Source organism: Neofelis nebulosa, chromosome 6 (assembly GCF_028018385.1).
Source record: "Neofelis nebulosa isolate mNeoNeb1 chromosome 6, mNeoNeb1.pri, whole genome shotgun sequence".
In the NCBI taxonomy this organism is placed as follows: domain Eukaryota; kingdom Metazoa; phylum Chordata; class Mammalia; order Carnivora; family Felidae; genus Neofelis; species Neofelis nebulosa.
This window is the reverse complement of record NC_080787.1, coordinates 6,716,530-6,734,199: the sequence shown is the minus strand read 5'-3', so window position 1 is coordinate 6,734,199 and position 17,670 is coordinate 6,716,530. Positions and strand designations below refer to the sequence as shown.

Here is a 17,670-nt window from a genome sequence, read left to right as displayed (position 1 = left end):
AGCAACACTTTCGATACTGTGCCTTTGGAAAAATGAAAGCGTAGTTTCAAAAAAGTTGGCATATTCAGCAAAGTTGAACCTGAAACGTTCTAACCTTTTGTATCACTGTTGGAGGGAATGCACACAGGGAGGCAGCTTGGGGAAACTTGAGAACAGGCGGAAATGTTCAAGCAAAGCACTCTCTGCCCGACCCCTAAAGAAAATTGTGCATTATTAACAAATTTGTTTAAATCGCTCCACTCTTCAGAATGCAATAATTAGCCGGTATTCTGTGTCTGGTAAATGCTGGAGATGTATGATTATGTGAAAAAAGCAGAATTCAAAACGGTGTGTGTAAGATTCTGATTCTTCCATTTTAAAACAAGCTTTATTATGGGATAATTTACGTACAATAAAATGCACCCATTTTAAGTGTAGAATTTGATAAGTTTATTATCAGTGTCAGAACAAAGCTGTTATCTCTCAAGCTACACGTTAGCCCTACACTACAATTTAACCGTTACAATCCCCCAAACCTCCTCTGTGCTCTGTGGTAGTTAGAAGAATGTCCCCCCAAAGATGTCCACCTCCTAATCCCTGAGGTCTATGAATATATTTTTTTGCGTGGCAAAAGGGACTTTGCACATGTGACTAAGGATCTTAAAATGAGGTGATTTTCCTGAATTATCTAGATGGGGTCCAATGTCATCACAAGGGCCCTTCTAAGAGGGGTCAGGGTCACAGAAGGAGATGTGACATAGAAATAGAGGTTGAAGAGGTGCAGTGCTGTTAGCCGAGGAATGCCAGCAGCATCTAGAAGTTGGACAAAGCAAGGAAACAAAATTCCCTCTAGAGCTTACCAAGCAATGCAGTACCGCTGACCCATATTGGACTGACCTCCAGGACAGGAGGAAAGTAAGTGTATGTTGTGTTCAACCACTGAATTTGTGGTAATTTGTTACAATCACAATAGGAAACTTACATACCCCTTCTACTCTGTTATACCCCCATCCCAGCCCCAGGCGACTATAGATGTTCTTTCTATCATGATGGCTTTGCCTTGTCCAGAATTTCTTCTAAACCATGTAGTACGTAGTCTCATGTTCCCGGCTTCCTTTGCTCAGCCCGATATTTTTGAGATTCATTCATGTTGCTGCATGTATCAGTCGCTTGTTCCATTTTCTTGCTGAATTGTACTCCCTGTACAGACATATCACCGTCTGTTTTCCATTCACATGTGAATAGACTTTTTCATATGAAGATTAATGTCACAAGTCTTTGTGTGGACGTATGTTGCATTAGTCAGGGTTCTCCAGAAAAAGAGAGAGAGAGAGAGAGAGAGAGAGAGATCTTAACTGGCGCAGGCAGTTGTGAGGGTCGGGCAAGCCCACATCTTCGGGGTAGATCAGCAGAGTGGAGACGCAGGAAAGACCTGAGGTTAAAGCTCCAGCCTAAAAGCAAGGTGCTCAGGTGGTTAAGTGCCTGACTCTTGCTTTTGGCTCAGGTCAGGATCTTACAATTCACGGGTTCAAGACCCACGTCGGGCTCTGTACTGGCAGCGTAGGGCCTGCTTGGGACTCTCTCTCTCTCTCTCTCTCTCTCTCTCTCTCTCTCTCTCTCTCTCTCTCTCTCCCCTCTGTCTCTGCCCCTCCCCCTCTCGTGCAAGCGCGCACTCTCTCTGTCTCTCTCTCTCTCAAAATAAATAAAAAAATTTTTTTACAGTGTACTGGCAGAATTCCCCCTTCCTCAGGAGAGAAAGGTCTTTTTTTTTTTTCAAGGCCTTCAACTGATTGGATGAGGCCACTCACGTTATGAAGGGTAATTTGCTTTACTCAAAACCTACTGGTTAAATGCTAATCTCATCCAAAAAACATCTTCGCAGCGACATCTAAACTAGTGTTTGACCAAATATCTGAATACTGTGGCCTAGCCTTGTTGACACAAAAAATCACCCAGCAATGCTTTCATTTCTTTTGGGGTAAATACCTAGGAGTAGAATTGCTGGATCATTCGGTCAATGTCTGTTTGGCTTTATAAGAAGCTACCAAATATTCTCCAAAATGGTAAGGCCATTTTACTTTCCAATTAATACTTTGTGAGAGCTCCATTTGCTCCAGACTTCTCCAACATTTGGTATTGCCAGACTTTTAAATTTTAGACAGCCTATTTGAAACATTTAAATAGACTTAAAGTATTATCTCCTTGTGGCACTAATTGGCATTCTCCATAACTAATAATGAGTTCAACCGAGTGAGCTGCCCAGACACCCCTGATATTTCTTTTCTCATTTAAGAAGTTTCTTGTGACACGTAGGATGGTTTGAATTTTTGTTGTAACAGTTACCCCCATCTATTTACCCTTATATAACTTGTTTTTCCCCCAATCTGGTCCTGGACTTCTATCACAGAAACTTCCTGGATTGTAAATTTAATTATTATGACATTTTATTGACCCTTTTTCTTTTTGTTTTAATTTTTTGTATTTCTGACTTCGTGTGATTTTTTTCAAATCCAAAAAAATGCTTATTTGAGGGTGCCTGATTCAATTTTGAGAGCTGTGTTACAGTTTTCTTTTGCTTTTTCACTTTTGGAGGAATTTTCATCAGCTAAAATATTTTGCCTTGGGGTTTTCTTATAGTAGCTTTGCATAAATAAAGCTCATTCAGATATTGTGGGAAGAGACTTGGGATCGTTTACAGGATTCCTAGTTCAAGGCCATCCTCTTCTATCCCTACATAAAAATACAGTATCTTTAATAGATGTCTTTGGGGAGAGGGCTGGGGATCCACTGGGAAAGAGTTCTGTGTCTTCCGATTTTTATGTTTCCTTTGGTCTTGGGGGATTCTGAATCCCCTCCTTCCTTTTTTCCTTTACCAGCTACTCTCCGCCGAGGGCTTCTCCTCACTTTCTTCTCCCCCAGAAGTTTCTGCTGCTGCTACCGTCTCAGGACTGGCATGCATGCCCAGGTTCCTTCCCAGTGTTTTAAGCTGAAATTTCTATTTGAGAGGAGGGGAATTTTAGCTGAATGTTGGGATCTCAGTTCCCATTTTCTTACTTCTAGATGGCTTTTCTGGAGCTCCTTCCATTCTCCACAGAGAGTCGCCTTTGGGAGCTCTTGAAAGGCACATCTGCTTGACGTCCGTGTTTTTAGTTCTCCTTTACAGGGAACTTGAAGTCTGTCTTCTAGTTAGGGAGAAGGTATGGCTTTAATGTTGTGTGCGTGTGTTGTAATACGTGGAGAAATTCAGATCTGGGCGATTATTATTATCCTCAGGTTTTAAATTACCACCAAAATGAGGAAACATTTAAAAATTACACAGTGCTTTAAAAAAAAAAATAAGTGTGTTTTCCATTGTATTTAATAGTGCCAAATTTTCCCACGTGGGTACTGTAGCAACTCTCTGCCCTCTAGAGCGCGAAAGTTCATGTTTCCTTACAAAACCACAAAACAACGTCTGATCTGCTCTCCTTAAAATCTGCTTCTGTGGGAAACTGCACATGTCTAATTGCATGAAAACTGGAGCCTTCCCGTTTCTGGCATCCAACACTTGGGGTTTCCTTTAATACAACGCTCAAACCTGCTAAAGTAGATGTTGTTTCTGAAATTTTAAATCCTTAACATTGTAACTACGATGGAATTAAAATAATAGTATTTCCAGTCAGGCCCTGGCTGTGCACTCATTTAAAATATTCCACATTTGCTGCTGATGGTTTTCCCCCAACCATCACGAAAGCCAGGGAGATCCTCTGTGCAAGCCAGCATGGTCCCACACTGCACAGCCCAGTTAGGCGAGTGTCCAGAGGGGAAACTGAGCACACAACCCACTGGGTTCTTGGCTATCTAAGTGTCTGGAAGGAAAAGAGGAACCTTCCAAACCTCTCCTGAATGGAAGCCAAGGTAAGTTTGTGGTTCCACTGGGAATCGAACCCAGGGTCTTCTGCGTGTAAGGCAGATGTGCTAACCACTACACCATGGAACCTGAGGGCAACCTATCTCCCCAGGTGCTCTTACTAGAATCAAGGTAAGAAAAGAAGACCAAAACTCGGTATGGATTGTTATTATGACTGAGAACGAAGTCCTGTGAACTTGGCCCAGGGAGCATGTGTGGGACAGATGAACTTTACATACACAAGTTTGAAAGTCTTCATGAATACTGTCACCTGAAAATATAGTATGAAAATGACTTCAAATGTTCGGAGACACCCTCCATTTTTCTATCCTCCTGGGACACTCTTAGTCTGGTCAACATTTATTGTTTTTCTGCCCATATTTATTGAGAGCTTACTATGCTCCAGACACTTTTCAAGTCTCTGGGATACAGCAGTAAATACAAAAGTAAAAAAAAATATATATATATATATATCTCCTTCTCGAGATGACACTAAAAAAGTGCATTTATATTTCATGGAAACTATCCTTGAATTCAGCAGCAGCCGCATGAACTCCTTCTCTGCCCCTTGTCCTGAAACTCCTGCATGTTTCAATAGACAAGATCAAAAACCACATCCATTAAGATCAGCATCAACCCCACCATAAATATCTAGTATTACTGTGAAATCAGCTTAGAACTGGCAGACCTTGGAAAAGGGTCGTGAGGCTGTTTATGTTCCTTGTCTCCGCGAATGGCAAGTTCGCGGCCTTGACATGGCTGAAGTATGTGTGCTGCTGGCTTATTTCTTTGTGCCCCCACATGTCCGTGCACGGAAGGAAAAGTTCTCAGACACGGAGACTGAGTGGACGTGCAGGGCTGCCTCTGTGAGAGAGAGAGAGCAGCAGCAGCAGCCGTGGCCCGCACATAGCCCTTATTTCATCTTTCATTAGACATGAGCATCAAAGAATATCAGAGCAAAGAAAGAGCACAAAGGATCTTTAGACATGAGCCAGACGTACGTCTGGTGGCGACGTGAAGGCACGAAGGAGCGCGTGTGGTTTCCAGGAATGTCAGCGAGTTACAGCAGGTGTTGTATCTAAACTGTCCTCTGCGGGACTGTGGGGCTCTGTATCTCACGCGTTCGACAGCCTGGAGACCAGAACAGTGCTGACATTTCGGCCGGTACCCCGATCCCCCTCCAGGACTTACAATACACGCTCTAGAAATACCGCCACACTCCCGCGGGCAGCAGGACGAGCCTGAGCCAGTAGCAAAAGGTGTGAAGTCCTTGAAGCTGTTCCAAATACATATCACGTTCCAGTACATGCTAGGTGTCAAGGCACCCATGTTAGAAAAGTAAGAGTAAATTGCAGAGGTGTGTGAGCCAGCCAGACACTTTTCATGGAAAGGAGAGAGTGGCTCTTTTTAGATGAAAGTCTAGGAGAGAAAGAGCATGGAGGTTTTAATGAATTTGGTGGAAGCAACTTCCAAAATGGAGGCAACTTGAACTTCAGATGCTGCAGTGAGAAAGATGAATTTTGGAAGACCAGACAGCCTCCACCCAGGCCGGGACCAAGAGCACCCGTAATATCCTAGCGACAATCCCCACATCCCTGAAAGTGTAACAGTTTGTAAAATGTACGAAGGAGAAAATACAGTGCCTTATTTCAGTACTCCAATTTATTTAGAAACTAAGAACGGATGGAAAAGGAGGATAAAATGTGTGTAAAATACTGAATTTCAAATAGTTAAGATACACTTTATACCCACATCTCCTACCAATCCTTTTACATTGGGCTACTGCAAACATACTTAAGAGTTAAGATAACTTACAAAGCGCTTGATGTCCCTTTTCAAATTGTTTGCTTTTTGTATACAATAATATCAGGCCTTCTTAAATGATGGCATTTTCCCTTTATGTCCCAGGGGTTCCTTTGCGTGTTCATGTTAGAAACAGTTTCTTGGGGCGCCTGGGTGGCGCAGTCGGTTAAGCGGCCGACTTCAGCCAGGTCACGATCTCGCGTCTGTGAGTTCGAGCCCCGCGTCGGGCTCTGTGCTGACAGCTCGGAGCCTGGAGCCTGTTTCCAATTCTGTGTCTCCCTCTCTCTCTGCCCCTCCCCCGTTCATGCTCTGTGTCTCTCTGTCCCAAAAATAAATAAAAAACATTGAAAAAAAAATTAAAAAAAAAAAAAAGAAACAGTTTCTTTACTGCTCTTATCGTTTATTATAAAATTTCAGTATTTAATATAAATCAGTTAAAGCAGTTCTGTTCAAGTGAGACCTATAGCTCAAGAAATTTCTGAAAAAAAAAACATTAAATATAACTAGTTTCTGTGTAGCCTGGAATGTTGAGAGTTTCTGTTGAGGGTTCTTACTTATTTTTTATGTGCATCTAAACATTTTCAATGTTATTTACCAGTGTTGCATGCACACGACTCCTGAAACAGAATGCTAAGGGCACCAATGACAGTCACAGCAAAGTTTGTTGCTACGAGAGGCAAGGCCGACCGATCGGGACCGACACTTTTGATCAGAGTGCGGCCTCGAACAGCCGGGGTACAGAGTGTTTATAGCCGACCACATCGTCTTATCATCACCTGGGAACAGAACAAAGAAATAGTTCCCAGATGAGGTGGAAACAGTTCCCGGATGGGGTGATAATTTTAGACTTTCTGCGATTAAGTCGCAACCAGTTGATGTCCTTGACCCAGCCTCTGGCCCACTTTTCTTTGAACTTTTGTTCCCTTAATTGGTGAAGCCTAATTTACAAGAGTATGAAGTGTAATTTACAAGAGTAAAGCAAGGCTGTTATCTCTTAACCTTCAGTGTCAAAACAAAGCTATTTCTCAAGCTACGGTGTCAGCACAAAGCTGTTATCTCTCAAGCTCTAGCTTAGCCCCACTCTACAATTTAACCCTTACACGAGTTGTAAATATATTAGTGCCTTTGGTGTCTATTATATGCAAAAATGCAGTGAGGGAGGTTTACTAATGCAATTGGCTTGGTCCCTCTGTTTGCAGTATAGTTTGAGAGAGAGAGAAACACAGAGGATAAAAAAAAAAGAGAGAAACATGTAGGATAGAATATCGTGATAGTGGATTGTTATTTAGTCTACCATATTAAAAAACATGTTTTCTCCCACACATGTAATTGTCCTCTGAGGGTGTGCTATTTCTAACCTCTGCTACAGTTTCTTGCATGCTGGATTTATTGCTTGGTTACTTTCTCAAATGATAGAATAACATACGATATCTTCGCAGTATTTTATCTGTTTAAATTGATAGGATACCAAAAAGTAAATGAATCAACTTGGCAGTCACCATTAGGAGTTAAAAACTATAAGTCTTAGGATTCATTCACATCCTCAGGGATATGACAAATCAAATTTAGGTGAAAGTGCAGAGATCAACCAACTGCAACATGGTATTTCACAAGTTCGAAAGGAGATAGACACGAAGATATATGCAAAAGCAAAAGACCTTAGGGGAATGATATCCATCCTGTCATACATAAAAATGTTCTAAAGAATAACATCACTTGCTCTTTATTATGAAAAAAATAAAGAAATGTACGTCTTGGAAACTGAGCACAAGATGAATTGGTCTGAGTCCCCAATCACACATTTGAGTACCTCATGTCTGTCTGTGTCTCTAAACCAATCACATCTTCCTGGACCACAGATGCTTGCTAATGAGAAAGGCGTTTTGAAGGTGTTTCCTGGCGAAGGTTGAGGGACGCAGTGAGTATCTCGTCTAAAAATCAACCCAGACTTTCGAGATTCAACCACGGGCTGGCTTGCTCTTGTCCTTTTAGCAAGTGTCTTTCTTCCTCCACGATTTAGGCGAGCAGAGAATGACTCGGAGAGAAATTGGCTCCGCTGTTCCCTCGTCTCTCCTGATGTTGACCACACTACACAGTGGAAGTAAGGTTCGCACACAAGACAAAGCCTCCCTAATCCAATCATCCCCCACTTTCTGGTCGTACAGGAAGACACCCAGCACCTAATTCCACCTGTGTCGAGAAAGCGGTTACGTTTATCTCAATACGAAGAGAGAGAGAGGAGGTGGAATTTCCTGACTATTCTACGTCAAGTATGGGCTGTTATTTACATTTACAAATGGTTGATTACACCCTCCCTATGGATTGTACAGGCGGGAGCTACCAGGGAGCAGGGCTGGGACTCCCTGTAGGTCTGGCATATCAGATTTGTCTTCTCCCTCTCCGGCAACACCAGACTCTGGACTCTGCTGGTTTTAAGCCTCAACCCTCAGTTTCCCAGTTCCCTCGTGTCACTCTTTTCCATTTTATTTGCACTTCCCGCCCCCAGGAAGTGCTGCAAAATTGTCACCTGAACTTCCTCTTTGCAGGACCAGGCCTGGAGGTCGCCTTCACTGATCCTTTGGGGCTTTTCCTTACCTCCTGTCCTCTTCCAGCTAAGGGCTTTCTGCACCACCGCCACCTGCCCTCCCCACCCCCACCCCTGCCTGGATGTCACGGGCGGGCCGAGCAGCCAGGGCCCAGCGACTCTGCTCCCAACCAAGGGCTGAGGAATTATTTCTAGAAGTTTGTGGGATTGTATTATAGATCCGTGTGTTTAACTGGCGCGTGTCACAGCGCACTCCCCCAGCGTTGTCCCAAGGATAGAAACAATCTCAAGGATTTGTCCAACTCCAGTTTCTTGGAATGAGAACATATGCCTTTTCCCGGGTAATGTTTAGTATCCGTTTTTCGGAAAGAAGGGGATCGCTGTCAACTTATTTAAAGAGGAAAAAGGAGGGTGAGAGGAAGAAAACGTCTATCCAATATTGCTTGGAGGGAAAGTGTAAGAAAATAATACGCCAGTAAAGTTCTAATGTGTTTTGATATTCATATATAATTTCTTTTTTATTTTTTTCCAAGTTTCTACTTAAATTCCAGTTAGCATGCCAGGTGTGGAATTTAAGAAGCGTGGTGTATTTTTAATGCCTCCCATGTGCCACAGCAGACTGCCACTCTCCGCAAATACGGAACATAGTTTCACGTGGGATAAACGGCCACCGCTGAGCGACAAAGGGAAGAAAACCGCCAGCGCCTGAGCGCCAGCATTTTGCCAAGTGATTCACTTCAGGAAAGCCTCGCGGCGATCCTCGTTGCTTGGGTCGGCGCGGCTGAGAGGCACCATTGTCCCCCGTGTGGCAGAGTCCGAGCTGAATCCACCTTCCATACCAAGCAGTTGTAAAGACTCCGGGAAGTGCGACCGTCTGGCTGCCTACTGCAACGGTCCAGTGGCTTGAGGAAGTTTTTATTCCTGGTGCAGCGTATCTACACTGCTGTGCACCTTTCAGGAGAAAGTAAGAAAACGTGATAAAGATCCTGAGAATTAGTTTGGATGCGCTTTTGTTGGGTAAACATTCTTGAGAACCACATTGGTCAGACCAAACAGTGACATCACCCTCAAATTACATACAAAGGAGACTCCTTCCACCGTGGGCTCCGTGGCTTAGCTGGTCAAAGCGCCTGTCTAGTAAACAGGAGATCCTGGGTTCGACTCCCAGCGGGGCCTTTCCACATGAGCTTTTGTGATTTAGTAGCTGAGAAGTGGAGAGAATTTGAATTCACATCCCTGAAGCACCAGAGGTGGAAGGGACAGCATTAGGGGAAGACTCTCCTTTAAAAACAAAAACACACTTCTCCCAGTAGGACAGTGATAGAAATGCCGAAATTATCTGTGCTGAGAGCTGAGAAACTCAGATCTTGTTCTATGACTATGATCTGGGCACTGGGATTGCCTAGGAAAAGTGGGGTTTGCCCCTTGGTCTTCTTTTGCCATTTTAGACCAAACCTCAGGCACTCACCACTTAGGTTATATATGATCTCTGTGACTGTCTTCGTTATTTTCGCCCCCTAGAATCTTTCCCAACTAGGACGTTGTAAACAGCTGTTTTTCTTGACTGGCTCCTTGAATGGCCATTTCCCCCTCCCCCATCCCCAATTTTGCATCAGATAGCTCTTTGGCCCACCGAATAGTGAATCGTGTGTTGGACCAGAGCCATGGTTCTCAAACCTTGGTGAGGACATGAATTACCTTGTGTTCCATTAAAATGAAAGATTTAATTCACTGCATCTTGGATGGGGCTTGAAATCCAGCATTTATACAAGTCTCTGGTGACTGATGTCTATGCCACTGTTACAAGGACCCTATTTGGTTTAGAAAGGCTAGTGACTTAGTGATCTAGCTTCAATGGTTGTGGCTTTTGCCCCCCCCCAAGGTAAAATTGATATATAATACCGGATAACTTTCAAGTGCACATTATAATTAGACATCTGTATGTACTACAAAGTGATCGCGGCCAAAATTCTAGTTACCTTTCATTACCATACAATTGACCCTCTTCTTCCATTCTGCCTGCTCTCGAATCCCCTTTCCCCCCTGGTAACCACGAGCCTGCTCTCTGCATCTATGAGTTTGTTTTTATATTGTTTTGTTTGTTCATTTGTGTTGTTTCTCAGATTCTCACATATGAGCGAGATCATACAGTATTCGTCTTTCTCCGACTTCTTTCCCGTAAGTGTAATATCCTCAAGGTCCATCCATGTTGTCAAAAATGGCAAGATTTCATTCTCCTTTATGGTTGAATACTGTTCCACTGTATATATACCACATTTTCCCCATCCATTCATCTATTGACGAACGCTCAGGTTGTTTCTGTGTCTTGCTTGTTGTAAATCATGCTGCAACAGGGGCGCCTGGGTGGCTCAGTCGGTTAAGCATCTCACAGTCCGTGAGTCCGAGAGTTCGAGCCCCACAGGCTCCAAATTCTGTGTCTCCCTCTCTCTCTCTGCCCCTCCCCTGTTCATGATCTGTCTCTGTCTCAAAAATAAATGAAAACATTTTTTAAAAATTAGGAAAAAAATCATGCTGCAATGGATGTAAGAGCGTATACATTTTTTCCAATTAGTGTCTTCATAGTCTTTGGGTAAGTACCCAGAAGTAGAATAGCCGGATCATACGGAAGATCTATTCTGATCTCTTTAGGAATCTTCATACTGATGTCCAGAGTGGCTGCACCAATTTCCTTTCTCACCAACAGTGTATGAGGGACCCCTTTTCTCCACGTTCTCTCCGACACTTGATATTTCTTGCCTTTTTGATGACCATTCTTCTAACAGGTGTGAGGTGATATCTCATTTGCTTTTAATTTGCATTTCCAGTAGTCATGTTGAACATCTTTGCACGTACCTGTTGGCCATCCGTATAACTTCTTTAGAAAAATATCTATTCAGATCATCTGCCCATTTTTCAATCAGGTTGTTTTCTTATTGTTGAGTTGTGTGAGTTCTTTATATGTTTGGGGTATTAACGCTTTATCAAGTAGATGATTTACAAATATCTTCTTCCATTCAGGAAGTTGTCTTCATTTTAACGGATGGTTTCCTTCGCAGTGCAAAAGCTTTTTGGTTTGATGTAGTCCCATTTGTTTATTTTTGCTTGTTTCCCTTGCATGTGGAGTTGGATGCACAAACACATAGACAGCTAAGACTGATGTCAAGGAATCTATTGCCTGTGTTTTCTTCCAGAATTTTGTGGCTTGAGGTCCTACATTCAAGTCTTTAACACACGTTGGGTTAATTTTTGTGTGGTATAAATAATGATCTACCTGCATTCTTTTGCACAAGGCTGTCCAGTTTTCCCAGCACCTCAGTTGTGGTTTTGAGTTCTATTTTTTTATATGTTTATAACTATTTTCCACACCCATTAGTAAACCTGGAGTTGTCTACTCATTTGCCTTTCATCCAATCCAGTTCAAAAGAAATGAAAGAAAGGAACGAGGGGAAAACTCTAATATAAATTAGCGTAAATCAGTTAACGTTATAACCGTTTTCTCCTTTTAATGTGTTAAGGGACTGTGGAATATACCAGAAATTTTGGAAGGAGGAGTAATATGATTGTATCTGAAAGAGGAGAGGATAAAAAAGAATGGCAAAGCACACAAGCTTCCTTTTTTTAAAAAAACGCTGGAGGCAACTGCTTTTTAAAAATGCTTTTTAAGGAATCTACTCCTGAAATCAGTGTTGCACTATATGCTGACTAATTTGGATGTAAATTTAAAAAATAAAATAAAAAAGTGCTTTTAAATCCGAAAACTCTTGGTGCACTTACTAGTTAGATAACTCTAAAAAAATAATACAGCTGGAAAAAAACTTTAAGCCCCAAGACTTGAGATTTTCTTGTTTATCTGCCCTATTTCTTCTACGTTCTAAAAAACACTTTTAAAGCTTTTATCATACTCCATAAGTGCCATGCTTCCCACTCTTGGTAATGTGCACAACATTTCTCAAACAATCAGTTTCATTTCCTTCGTTTCTTGCTTCTCCCCATAAAGGTCTAACAGGCTGATGTCTCCTTTTGTGAGCCATTTGGAAGGAATGTTATGTCTCAGAAGACTTATTTTGTAGATCTCTTGTAGTGGAATACTGACTTCTGTTAGAAATAAAAATCATAAACGGTGCTATGAAACTCTGCTGGGAGAGGTGAGTATTTAAATATAATAAAGGAGAATGTTTGTTCTCTACAATTCGATCCCAAATAAGACCTGGAAATTCATCACTATGTCATGTCTTTAACTGAAATCCTATTTCTCTACCAACTCAAGTTAATGAGTGCTCATTACTCCTAGGTCCCATGGCATGTGCCCTGGCCGGGGACCCACCCTGCTGCCCCTAATGCCGATCCCCCCTCCCCACCCCCAGGCCTCATTACACCTCTGCTCCACCAATGTATCTCTTTTCATCTATCAAGTCTCAGATGGGTGATCACTTCTTCTGACAGTCTTTCCTAATCATTAGGAGTTGCAAAATTGTCTCATTTGTATGCATCTGTGAAAAAGCATGAGCATTTATCTCTGTAGTTTTATTTGGCAATCTTCAAAATAAATTGGGGGGGGGGGGCAGGGGGCTCAGTCCGTTTAGCTTCCAATTTTCCCTCAGGCCATGATCTTGGAGTTGGTGACCTTGAGGCCTGCATCCAGCTCTGTGCTGACAGCTCGGGGCCTGGAGCCTGCTTCCGATTCTGTGTCTCCCTCTCTCTCTGCCCCTCTCCCCCCTTCTTTCTCTGTCTCTGTCTCTCTTTTCCTGTCTCAAAAATAAACACTAAAAAATAAAATAACTTATTTTGTGCAATCATATTATAATAATCAGCGCACATGCCCTTTGCTTCCCCAGGCTTGTCCGATTTTTCAGGACACCTGGTACCTCCAGAGCCTAGGTCAGGATTGGGCACATTGTGGGCTGCTCATTAATTCCTTTAAAATAAATATCTAATCAACTTATTTTTCAAAAAAATGAACCAGAAGTTATGCTGTCCACTCGATGTCAGAAGAAAAAGTAAGACTGAAGATCCTGCCCTCTAGGAAATACTGCCTCGCTTCTGTTTCCGGCAGCATTGAGACCCGTCCGAGTTTGGGTTACGGGAGGGGTTTTCCAGCTTTGCCGTTTCTGACCGATGCAGTCACAGCGCGGTCCTGCCGCGAATTTCTCAGGATGGGTTTGAAGACAGATCATTTTGCAGTGAGCACCTTCTAGTCCCAGACAAATGCTGGGAAGGGGGAAAGAGTGACGGACGTCAGGGTACACGAGGAGGAAAACAAACTCGCTCGGCAGACTGACACGGTCCCTGAGCACTGGCACCCAGAGCGGAAGCGGGGACACGAAGTCCAGTCACAGGGACGCCCAAAGGGCTCCCTTTGTCACCCCGCCCGGCAGTAAACTGGGACGGTCCCCCACCCGCGCTAGGCGGAGTTTCCAGCATGGACGGCAGGTCTGGGGGTCCCCAGCTTTTCCAGGTCAGAAGAGAAGCGGACCCCAAGCACCCCCCCCACCCACCCGGGAACCCCTGCCTGCAGCCTGGGAAGGAATTTGGACTCTGGATTTCAGTTATGTGTGGTTACGAGTTACTGAGTTTTCTGTATTGTTATTTTAACAATAAAAAGTGTAAGAGAAAGAGAGTCATCGTGAGTGAGGATACGTACAAAGAAAAATCATTCAAAGTTACCGGGTTTGGGGGCACCCAGAAAATGGGTATACGTTCCATAGGACATTCTAGAAGGATTTTAGAAAGAGCTTCAGCAGGCCGGTTTCCGTAGTGTAGTGGTTATCACGTTCGCCTAACACGCGAAAGGTCCCCGGTTCGAAGCCGGGCGGAAACAACCGCCAGCTTGCTTTTTCGCACTTTACCCAGTGCTCCCAGTGCCTGAGACCCTGGGCCCCACACGAACACACACCTTTGCCACCTGTCCCAACGCCGCCAGCGCGGACCCTTGCGTCCCCAAAGGCTTTCTGACAACACGCGCCCTCCTGCCCCCCCCCCCCCATTCCCCGTTTCCCTTCAACATCACATCCCTCTCCCACGGGCTGCACCCTAAGAGCTCTCAGGTCCCCGCGGATACGCCGTCCCCAACCCCGTAGTGGGCACCCTCCGCGCGGGGGCCCGTGTCTCCTCTGTCTTCACGCAGCCTTTTCACGAAAACCTGCTCTGGTTTTTCCAACAGCATCACCTTCCTGTGACGCTAAGTGCTGCCTCCTGTCCGGGAATCGCCTGCCTTCCTCGAGGGCACCAGGAGTTCCCCGCACGACCTTGCGTCCACCTACTGCTTTCACCTGGGCCGCGGGCACAGGGCTGACCCGGGGACAGACAGGGGCCGGTGCGCAGAAGTGACCCGCTGCAGCAAATGTGACCACGGGGAAACCGTCGGGAACCAAGGGCGATGCTTCCCGGACGCCGTCCATTTCCCACATCGTATCCTCGCCGGACGCTGTCCCTGCGCCTGGCGTCCGGGCTCTGTGTGCGGAGCGGGGGCACCGGAGCGGATCTGGGTGCTGGGTGGCGCTGGGAAGCATTGCGTAAAGCGAGAAAAAGCGAGTCGACGGCTGTTTCCGCCCGGTTTCGAACCGGGGACCTTTCGCGTGTTAGGCGAACGTGATAACCACTACACTACGGAAACTACGCCGCACCCCGCTCGCCTCCTCGCCGATGGAGACTAGCCGGTCTCTGGGTCTCCCGGCTTTGTTCGCACTGGAGGCCTCTTTCCTTCCGGGAAATAGCAACCTTATTCCGCCTCTCTTTGGACTAAAAGCAAGAACCTTCGAGGCAGTGAATCGCTCCAAGGAAACACCGTCTAGGGGAAGAACGCCTTTCCAGATGCAGGACAGAAAGTTTAGGCCGCCTCGGGGTCTGGCGGGTGTCGGAAAATTCCTCCATCTGGGGGGGGGGGGGGTCCTGCTTACGTTTACCTGACCTCAGAGGGCTCCGTGACCTGCATCTCCTGGGTGCCAGACACGGGTCCTGGCTGGGATACTGACCCGGATCCGGTGGACTGACCGTGGAAGGGGCCCGTTGCGTGCGGGCCCCGCTTGACCCACAGAAGCTGAGGCCCGAGAGGGGGCTGTGCCCACCTGCGTGCCGGGCGGAGTGGGGACGGCCGTGGGGGCCAGACCGTGGGACGTTGCCTGGCGGGGCTCGGTGCCCACGACGCCACTGGCCCGGCGCGGCGGGGAGATGTCACGGGCTCCTGCTACGCACTGGGCGCGCTCGGTTCCCATACCCGCCGCCGTCGCTAATCTAACAGCGGGAGGGCCGCGCTCACAGACTGCGCCCCCCACGCCTCAGGGGACTGCCAGTGACCTTTGGGAGGGGGACCGGAGCCCCATCTCCACGGCTCAGCAGGGCCCGGAGCTGGAAGGGGACGCGCCCCCTCACACCTGTGCGTACGAAACGCCCTCTCATTGTGACGGTCGTGGCGTTTCCCTAGGGACCGCGGATGGTTTTACTGTGGGTCGTGGCTCTCCAGTGTCCCCACTATTTGTTGCGAAGGCTACCCTCCCCCTCGTCGACTTGCCTGGCACCGTTGTTGACAATCAGCTGGCCATGCGTGCCCGGTGTTATTCTAGACTCTCGGTTATGTTCTGTGGGTTTGCACACCTATCCTTTCGCCAGGACCTCAGTCTCGCTTTCTGTGTCGGGACAGACAGTCTCCCATCAAGAAGAGAAATCCTCCAAGTCGGGTCCTCGTTTTGCAAAATGACGTTTCCTTCTGGCGTCTTTTGCGTTTCCAGGCGGATTTGAAAGACTGGCTTTTCCATGTCGGCGGGGCAGGGGGAAGACGCTTCCCCGGGATTCTGAGCGGGATTAGGGTGACTGTGGGGCTGTTGTCATTTCACCCGGATGCTCGTCCCTGAGCGCAGGACGCTTCCCCGTGTGCGCCCATCCGCCCTGATCCCCCTCTTCCCCGCGGTGTGCTGCCCGCTCCGCGTGTGCGCAGAGCACTTTCGCCGCCCGACGAGAGCACAGCCTTCCAGAAGGTCCCTGAGGAGCGAAAAGGCACCTGCCCCCTGCGAGTAGGAGCGGAGTCCTCGGGGCCCTGCGGAGACCTGCTGTGCTCTGATCGCAGAGCTTGGGGAAGCCTTGCGTTTGCCGCAGGTGTTTTCCCGAAAAGAGGGAACCGGGACGCCCCGCCCCGCCCCTTCCCAGCCCGGTTTCTGTGCGTCTTTTCGGGTGGGACGTTAGGATTTGGGGAAGACGAGATTTGCTAGTGGGTGCGGATCACGTGTGCCGGAAGGGGACTTTTTCTTTCAGTGTTTCTGTTGTGGAAAATTGAGTGGAATGAGAAAACTGTGGAAACGTGGTTTTCCGGGAAGAGCTACCGCAGGAGCAGAGGCGGAAAGATTGAGGGACAGGGCCGGGGTGCGGGCGTGGCCGGTTAGCTCAGTTGGTTAGAGCGTGGTGCTAATAACGCCAAGGTCGCGGGTTCGAGCCCCGTACGGGCCAGTGGTTCCTTTTACCTCCTAACCCCCTGAGTTCACGGTTACCTCTGCTCCCCCAAGTCTTACACTTGGAGGTGTGAAGGATCACTGTCAACCACATTTCCCCGCTGGTCGGTTCGTAGAGCGTAAAAGGATCACAGGGTCAGGGTCATGAGCTCACCCACTACCTTGGGCAGGGGATTCATTAAAGAAGAAGAAATCAGTTGGATTTATTATAACTTAAAAAAAACAACGGTGTTCGTTATTACTAGCGGAATTTATTTTGTCCATGGTATATTCGTTCCGTCATTTTACAATTAATTCTTTTGCCCAAAACCTTGCCCTTTGCCCATCTTCAGCCTTTACAACAATTTGCAGCCAGGAAGTAGCTTTTCCAACTCTTTTTATGGAATTTCCAAGATACTCAATTTTTCCCCCCACACTTACTTCCTCCAAAGTATTTCATTTCCCCAATATTCGTTGAAGCCGATTTCTAGAATCTGTAAGACAGCACTAAGCGATATCGGGACATGTGTGGACATCTTTGCTGTCATCATGACTGGCTGGCTCTTCTGGCATTGAGGAAGTGAGTCCACGGGTGCCACGCATCCTGAAATCTGCTGGAGAGCCCACAGATCGTCCTAAGCTCCGCTAGACTTGCAAATGTCCTTCTAGACTTTCTGTAAGTAAAAATGCTTTCCTTCCCTGAGCCTAAAACGAACTCTCTGTGCATGTAAATGCAAACATTTTCCCTGCTTTCCATGTATTCCAGACTTATAAAGTGAGGGTCCATTGACTTTTGTTTCACCTGCTGAGACGTGCTTATGTTAGAAAATCGTGTCACTGAGAGCAGTTCACTTGGTTTTGGGGCACGAGTGAAACCTGCCTGTGTCATGGTACTGAGTCTAGGTCCAAGTGTACCCAGCGCACGAATCCGCACCGGGTGTAAAGTCCGTGTTCCGCGGCTGTTTATTGAATGAATGAGTCCTCACTACACAGTGCTGCCACCCATGCTTTCCTTCTGCCATCTGATAGGTGCAAAG

General features: G+C 46.2%; 1 long non-coding RNA gene and 5 other non-coding genes across 7 annotated transcripts; 3 read left to right on the top strand and 3 right to left on the bottom strand.

The window, feature by feature from the left end:
- Positions 1 to 3,885: 3,885 nt before the first annotated feature.
- TRNAV-UAC (transfer RNA valine (anticodon UAC)) lies at positions 3,886 to 3,958 on the bottom strand. Its single transcript has one exon. It is a non-coding gene; the product is annotated as a tRNA-Val (tRNA).
- A 4,745-nt stretch (positions 3,959 to 8,703) lies between these two features.
- On the bottom strand, positions 8,704 to 15,662 carry LOC131513649 (uncharacterized). Of its 2 annotated transcripts, none has more exons than XR_009262685.1 (2): positions 15,119 to 15,662; positions 8,704 to 9,167 (listed from the first exon to the last, which is right to left on the bottom strand). It is a non-coding gene; the product is annotated as an uncharacterized LOC131513649 (long non-coding RNA). The 2 variants fall into 2 exon arrangements; XR_009262684.1 differs by having other exon boundaries at positions 15,281 to 15,662.
- TRNAT-AGU (transfer RNA threonine (anticodon AGU)) lies at positions 9,319 to 9,392 on the top strand. Its single transcript has one exon. It is a non-coding gene; the product is annotated as a tRNA-Thr (tRNA).
- Positions 13,962 to 14,034, top strand: TRNAV-AAC (transfer RNA valine (anticodon AAC)). Its single transcript has one exon. It is a non-coding gene; the product is annotated as a tRNA-Val (tRNA).
- Positions 14,757 to 14,829, bottom strand: TRNAV-AAC (transfer RNA valine (anticodon AAC)). The gene has a single exon. It is a non-coding gene; the product is annotated as a tRNA-Val (tRNA).
- A 916-nt stretch (positions 15,663 to 16,578) lies between the features above and the next one.
- On the top strand, positions 16,579 to 16,652 carry TRNAI-AAU (transfer RNA isoleucine (anticodon AAU)). The gene has a single exon. It is a non-coding gene; the product is annotated as a tRNA-Ile (tRNA).
- Positions 16,653 to 17,670: the final 1,018 nt, after the last annotated feature.